The 7,500-nt window shown below is 37.8% G+C and overlaps 1 protein-coding gene across 1 annotated transcript in view; it reads right to left on the bottom strand.

The window, feature by feature from the left end:
• The window catches only part of CEP170B (centrosomal protein 170B), a 1,277,870-nt gene extending 1,275,827 nt beyond the window's left edge, over positions 1 to 2,043 (bottom strand). The window contains exon 1 of the mRNA XM_044074358.1: positions 1,895 to 2,043. The gene's annotated coding sequence lies outside the window, so the exon portion shown is untranslated. The remainder of the gene's footprint in view (positions 1 to 1,894) is intronic.
• Positions 2,044 to 7,500: the final 5,457 nt, after the last annotated feature.

Raw genomic sequence — 7,500 nt, 5'->3', positions numbered from 1 at the left:
TACTATCACGATGTTCTCTAGCTTGTTTAGCCTGTCTCATTTATCACCTGTGCAGATATATGACTTAAAAAGCAAAATGACACATAGCAGCAGCTTCTGAAGTCACTTATAAATAGAGCAGTCGTCTAACATGATGGAAGACATTCAGTATCCCCGATGACACAATTAATATAGCAGAACAGCTTAATGCAGTGGGTGGTGTTGGATACTCAGGTTCAATTTGTCTTTTAAAACTGGGGCGTAACTCAGCTTAGCAGTTAAGACTAACACCCTGCAGACTTACAACTGAATTTCACAACATCTTCTTGTACAGTGCACTATTCTGAGAAAGTCAATTTGGAAAATTAAAACTTTATTGCAAGTCTAATAACAAACCTGTTAAGTTGCATATGCTAGGAAAAGTTATATCAAACCAGATTAGATCACAACATCTACATCTGGAACAGAAGCAACTAATGGCCAGCAGACTGACTCAGTGGCATGTTCAACACTTTGGTGGAGAAGCGCTATGCAGAGGTCTGACCACCACTCCTGTTTGTGACTCACAACACCAATCCACTGTGAGAAAGCCAGATTCTGGATGGGCATTAGATGAAACATTAGTGCTTACCAACATTCACAACAGCATTCATAGGAGCTTCTAATAATTAATGTGCACATCACTGTCTGTACAGTCAAAATTTAATTCACAAAAGATTAATAAAACAAGGAAACAGGCACATCTTAACATTAGATAATCACAGCTGTACTGTCATAGTCTGTATCATCTTCCGGCTTTTCCTAGTCTGTATACAGCCGCAAAATGTCCCTTCACACACAAACGGCAAGTGGGGAGGGGGTATGACACATTAACTTAATTTCCACCACAGTTTGTGACAGAAATGCCCTGATATGCTACCACCAAATGTAAGACACACTAGACAATGACAGCCATCTGTATTACCTTCCATTGTACAGTACAATTTTCAATCATATTATACACCATACAATTGCTTTAATAATTTACAACCAGTAAACTATTTTCATGGTGGTATTAGGCTACTAGTAATTTTTTAACCAGTACCTTGAGTGCATGAGTTTAAGGGGATATTTTGATAATTTCTATCAAGCACAACCCCCTATTAGAATTTCCATTTGGCTCAAGAAGACTGCACGCTATGGTTAAATAAACCAGACCAGATGGTTCCAGACAAATCCCAGTCTTTCAGAAATAACGCCTTGCCCAATTTGTTTAACATAAGGCCCAGAATCATAAATAATGGACATAAAAATCACATCTACCTACCTATCTAATCGCTTCGCACCAATTCAGCTTCACGTTTCAATGAAGATAACACAATCAAAATTTAAAAAAGATGTTTAAACCACATTTCCTTCGTGCAGCAAAGCCCGACATTACATTTCAGTGTTAAATTAAAGCACAGTAATGTTGCAATTAGTTTAACCATACCAGCAAGCAGCGCAATGATACTTCCAATATGTTGTGCAAATACAGCTGCTTTCATGGTATGCTGACAACCTAAAGCTACGGTTCTCTCTCTCTCTCTCTCTCTCTCTTTCGCTCTCCTGATCACCCCTTGCTCACATACTGGTGGATAAGGTTGTAGTTTTCTGCTCCTTTCCACAACTCACGAAAACACAGGACTGCCGTTCCTGGGAGGATCCTATCTCATAGACAGGCCTGGCATAGTCCAGGTGTTCCTGGCACATAAAACAGCAATGGGCCACGCCGTGTACCGGATCATCTGTTTCCTGCCGTCTACCGCAATCCCGCATTCACCCACCACCTACTGCAGGTTCAACCACCTCTGTTGTGGATCCAGAAACTGCTACAACGTTACTTTAAAATATCAATCCAGAAATCTTGTATGCGCTATCGATCCAGAAATCTTACCTTGTCCGTAACAAACTGATGTGGCTGTAATGTGCATAAATATGCGGAAGGAGTGAGCTCTGTTACACAGCAGGTAATCTCCCAGTTGCTTATTCCCAATCACATACACACACACACCCTCTGTGCTGTGACTGCTTTTGCACGAACTCTTGTCTCCCAGCCAGGAGCAGCACTGCCGCCACCAGCAGAACAGGTTGCTGACGTCACACAGTCTGTCGTCCACTCTTCATCCCTCACGAGCGGACACCAAGGGCACTCTCATGCGGGGACGCGGTAAACCAGAGACAGTTCTTGTTGGTTTTATGAGAAATACGACTGTCGTTTAATCCTTTTTTTTTGGCTTTCCCTGAGAAATGCGATGTGACTGTTTCGCCGAGTCCCAAACGCAATGTAAACAGAGCAGTTCTGCCTGTCTACTTAGTGTGCGCTGCAACGTGATGCTAACAGCAAATATACGCTCACCGCACACTGTTCCCGAGTCACACTTAACCTGTCACATTTATTAAACGTCTAACCACTGTACAAAAAGCAAAAGAGACAGAATGTGACAAAACTAGGGTTGCCACCTTTTCAAATGGCCAAAGTGGGACATTTTTGGTACAAACATCAGATTTTACAGGCCGACACATACTCTCGGTCACTACAAAGGTTAGAACTTAACTTTTTTGCCTAAATAAAAGCTTATTCTTGTAGCAATTTAGTAGCCTATTCTGTTTCTTATAACATTTAGGTATTTTAGATACAGGATAACTGTTTTATGCAGCTATTACATAAAATACAGGAAATAATTTTGTCCTAAAATCTCAGGACATTTGCCATTTTTAAAATGTTTCGTCAGGACACAACTGCCCAAAGAGGGACTGTCCCTCGCAAAGTGGGACAGGTGGTAACCCTAGACAAAACTAATATGCGAAATAAAGTGGACAGCATTAAAATGAATATCAAAGACGTATACGGCTAAACGTGTGACTGAGATCAAACGTTCCTAAAGTGGCATTTGGCGAGAAACACATTATACTAATATAACTATATCAGTGCAGCATCTTGAAAACAAACAGAAGATTGCCATATTCGAGAGGATAATCCATCCTAGACGGCGCCAACAGACGCCGATGACATATGTATTGCTACGACAATATTAAAATATGTGGAGAGAGAGACGGAGTTCTACGTTTTTAAAACAAGCCTATATTGTAGAAAGTTTATTTCGTAAGGCAGTGCAGTCAGAATGTAAAAGCTTTGGATAAAGCACTAGCACTCAGAGATGAACAGGTTGTAAAAGAAGACAAAGCCTTATTTATCACAAGCTGTACCTCTTTCTGAGGCCGCAGTTCCACAACCATTTAATTTGAGCTTATGCTATAGGAGATGTCAACGTAAAGTTGAGCATTATCTAACAAAAAACAATCCGTATACCTAGCACAACTTCCTATTTTTTTGATCCATTTGTTGACCGGGTTAGTCCCACTAGGCTAGCAGCCTCTTTTCAGGGGAGACCCGAGGTGGCATTTACGCTACCAGGAGAAATTTGGCCAGAGAATAGGGGGGACTTCCCCTACTCTTTACGATAGGTGTTACTGCCGAGGGATGTTTGACATTCACCCAAGGTACTACCAACTAAAGTAAATGGGTCCTCTGTTTAAGTTCTTATCAGAAGGACGGTACTCTCAGGAATGCAGCACCGCCTTATGCTGCACTACAATGGCAGTACTAAATTTACCTGTTGTGAGAATAGAACCTATAGGCTTCTGCACCAAAAGGTGAGTGTGCTATCTGTTGCACCATTGACAATGACGACGGTAATAAAAAAATAATATTGCCCGACACTTGACAAGACGCAAATGAATAAATAGCACACCAGAATTTGCTGGGGGGGGGGGGGGCAGTGTGTGGTAACAGCAAAGAGAAAAGAAGAGGACAGTTGTACAAAGTAGCAAGAGATTAGGGGAGTGAACGTCCAGGGAAGAAGTGAGGAGGTCATGGAGGTAGGATGACACAGATGAATGCATACCTCCAAACATTAAACACCATACCACTAGCCTTTAAAATTCATAGTAAGGGATCTGAAAGAGGAGCAATCACTCATTTTTCAGAAAAGAACGTATTTTATATACTAGACCCTATGTAGTTAGTGGTAATGAATCTTTGTATAGGCTTAGTTTATGTATTTAATAAAATATATACTAAAAAACAGGTCTGACTTTATGAGGAACATCATAAATCTAGGAGCAAGGCTAAATCTGAGGGGGAAAATCATAGTGCTATGTATAGCGGATGAGAAGTATGGGTAGATAGAAGGAGTTTTAGGTAGCTTTAAAAGTAGGACAAGAAGACACTTTTTTCAGCTAAAAATAATAGTGAATGAACTTGGATCACTGAATGCAGGGACTGCTTCAAATGGAGTAGAAACATTTGGATGGATTGAAAAGGAACAGTTGAGAGCAGGCTATGATTTAGTTGCAGAAGACCAGAAGCCTAAGTACTTAGGACAAAGTAAACCACACCTGATTAATTTGAAGGATGTATCCAAATATCAAGTTTCTGTCATCAGAAAGTAATTTTCCTTCCCTTTGAACCAACCCCATCTGTTAATGCCAGATGCAAAGACAACCTAATTAAATAGTACTTGTTTATTTGCATCTAAGATCAGTAAAAATAACTCCAGATGAAGGGCTTATGCTAGCCGAAAAGCTTGATTAATTGCAATATCTATGTTGGCGAATACAGTGAGTTACTGCAACCCTAAATTGTATATACACTATATTTCCACTTATAGTCTTACCATTCCAAGAAAAGCAATTATGGTACACAGAATTTTAATTATGAACAGTCAATTTATTTAGATATATATAGGCTGTAAAAGTTTCAAGCCTACATCTGAATGCAGTCATTTTATGTATGTGTTATCAATTACGGATGACCAATTTCACACATCAAGTAGAAAATGTGAATTGGAACCACAATAATGAGTTTAAAAATTAGCACTAAATAAAACATATTCTCAAGCCTAACATTAACATGGAACCCAAAATGTTGTGTAAGACTGATAGTTAAAAAAAACAACTCACAGAGGATATCATTGCAAAACCAAATGACATTATTGTTGGGAGACAGGAAACCTACAGTTTATATTGTAATACTTCAGTATAATTGTTTTCAATCTTTTCTTTTCTCTTTGAGTTTGTGTGACTTATAACTTCAGAGTTGTTATAAAGATTGGAGAGGAAGGGGGAGGCTTTCCCATGGAAAAAAAGAATGTTTCCAAGTGTTGTGCCTTTTGCTGAAAATTATTGCTTTCAAGTGCAACTTTTGTGGTGTTAGATGTTTTGACGAAGATTTAAGCACCTATAAGTAAATCTAGCTGCTTTTGATCAAACACAGTCAAAAAATAGGAGATCAAACTACTTTAATTGCACATTGATAGAAAGATATTACTGCAGAAAATGCTCTCTCCATAAAATTACGCTAGAAGATGAAATCTCTGACCATAAAATAAAGTTCACTTGTTGATACTGGCACAATAATGCTGATTAATTTATCTCTGTTTTTACCACTCTGAATTCATCTGACAACCAACTAAATTCCTGCTTTTATGTATATATTTTGTATATGTTACTGTAATCAAACCAACTAAATTCCTGACTTATGTATATACTCTCTATATATTACTGTAACCACTATGTGTAACAGTTTCTGCTCCTGTACCAATTAATGTTTACATTTTTTTTTGCGTCTATGTTCTTGTCGGAGCTTTTCTCCCCAGGCCTTTACTGAAAATGGGCTCTTTTAGGCCCAGTGGACTTTCCCAGTAAACAAATGAATAACTAACTAACTAACTAACTAACTGACTAACTAACTAAATAAATAAATAAGGTGGGTTGCAAATTTTGCTATTTTATTATACCATTGTTACAGTTTTGTTGAAAGGGAGACACTGATATTTTTAAGTACAGGAAAGGCATAGGAGAGGATTAGCAATACATGTGAGAAGGCAGTGGTCATCTAGATTGCAAGGAAAGGTAGAAATGTGATTTGTATGGAAGACCTAGTTTTGTATGGGTGTTTTGGATAGTAGTTTGGATGAAGAGGTCAAATTTTAGATTATTGTCTACGGTGACCCCAAGGAATTTCATTTGTGACAACTTCAAGTGTTTTGTGCAAATGATATAGAAAATGTACGTTTGTGATCTGAGTATTGTTTTGGGGTGAAAATTAGAATTTGTGTTTTGTCTGTGCTCAGTATAAGATTTGATTTGTTCAGAAAAGTTTCAATGGGGGAGTGTAATAGTTTATAGTGATGGCATGCTTGATGTGAGCAGATTAGAGTAGAGCAATTTTGAAACATTACTTTTGAATAAATTATGTTGCTTCTGAATGGCAGTGTGCCTTTTACTTATATTTTGTATTTAAGAAATGTATTCAAGTTTGCAACGGGACTGTTTTTTATAGGGCTATTGTTTGTAGTAAAATTTGCTGCTAGTAAATAAATATTCCAGCACCAGAACTGATTCATAAAGCATCAACTGCCTACCAGAAATCTGTCCAGAGAAACACAGTCACAGTTAAGGGGAATATGATGATAGGAGGTACAGCCAGCCATGCCAGCAGAAGTAGAGCAGTGGATGTATATAACTTATGCCAGCATAGATAGCTGGAATTTTGTAAAGAATTATATGTCATTTGTGTATCAAGCTGATTTGTACAGATGATTGTGTTTAAAAATGTATTTGTATAGTTGCTTGTATTAAAATGTGTCAACAATGTTTCCTGCTGGACAGAAAAGAAATGTACATGCATTATTATAACTCTTTAAATGTATACATTGTAACAATATATCCTAGAAGAGAAGAGGTTAATCCATCTGACCTTGACAAATATTCTTGAAATTAAATTACTTTATGAGTTCAGCCATAAAGATGTTATCCTACAGTTTTGAAGGGAGCCAGAGACGCAATGTCTGTACTAGAGAATAGTTTGTAGCTTTTTAGGAACAGTGGAATGGTTTTATTGTTTTATGGCTCCCAGATGCTCTTGTGTGTATTTTGACATGTAGGTGCTAAACCCTTGCAGCTTCCAGTGATGGGGGATAGTGTGGGAAACAGAGTCAGATGACCAGATGTGTGTGATGTCATTCTGTAAGCCAGAAGTAATATTTAGATATTAGTAGGAGATTGCTCTAAGTATTCTGTATTCTGTTTTGGATCTGACAATAGGGACCACTCTCCCATCTTCCCTTGCTCTATTCAGTAAGTAGGAGCAGTAATTTTCTAGATCAGTTAGGAAAATATAGTGAGAATAGTTAAGTAGTGTTTTGGTGTAACTGTGTGACTCTTTTCACCTGTGTCATTTTCAATATTTCCTGTGGTTGAAACTCTGGTGTTTACTGTAAATAGACATTTAGCATTTTCATATTCTTTTATTTTATATTATTAAATATATTTAAACTTCTCATTGTGGCTGGTCCTTTTTAGAAAATATTTAAGTTTTGAGAGTATTTGCATATATTTATTTGTTGATAACTCTGGTCACTCCTGAAAGCCTTGCTGTTTGGCCAGCATTACCATTTGTATTAATATTAACTTCACTCAGTATAACTGGATATCCTT

This window comes from Protopterus annectens, chromosome 6.part0, assembly GCF_019279795.1.
Source record: "Protopterus annectens isolate FY-2018-M chromosome 6.part0, PAN1.0, whole genome shotgun sequence".
Lineage (NCBI taxonomy): Eukaryota > Metazoa > Chordata > Ceratodontiformes > Protopteridae > Protopterus > Protopterus annectens.
Note: the sequence above shows the minus strand (reverse complement) of the source record. Positions and strands in the feature narration are given on the sequence as shown.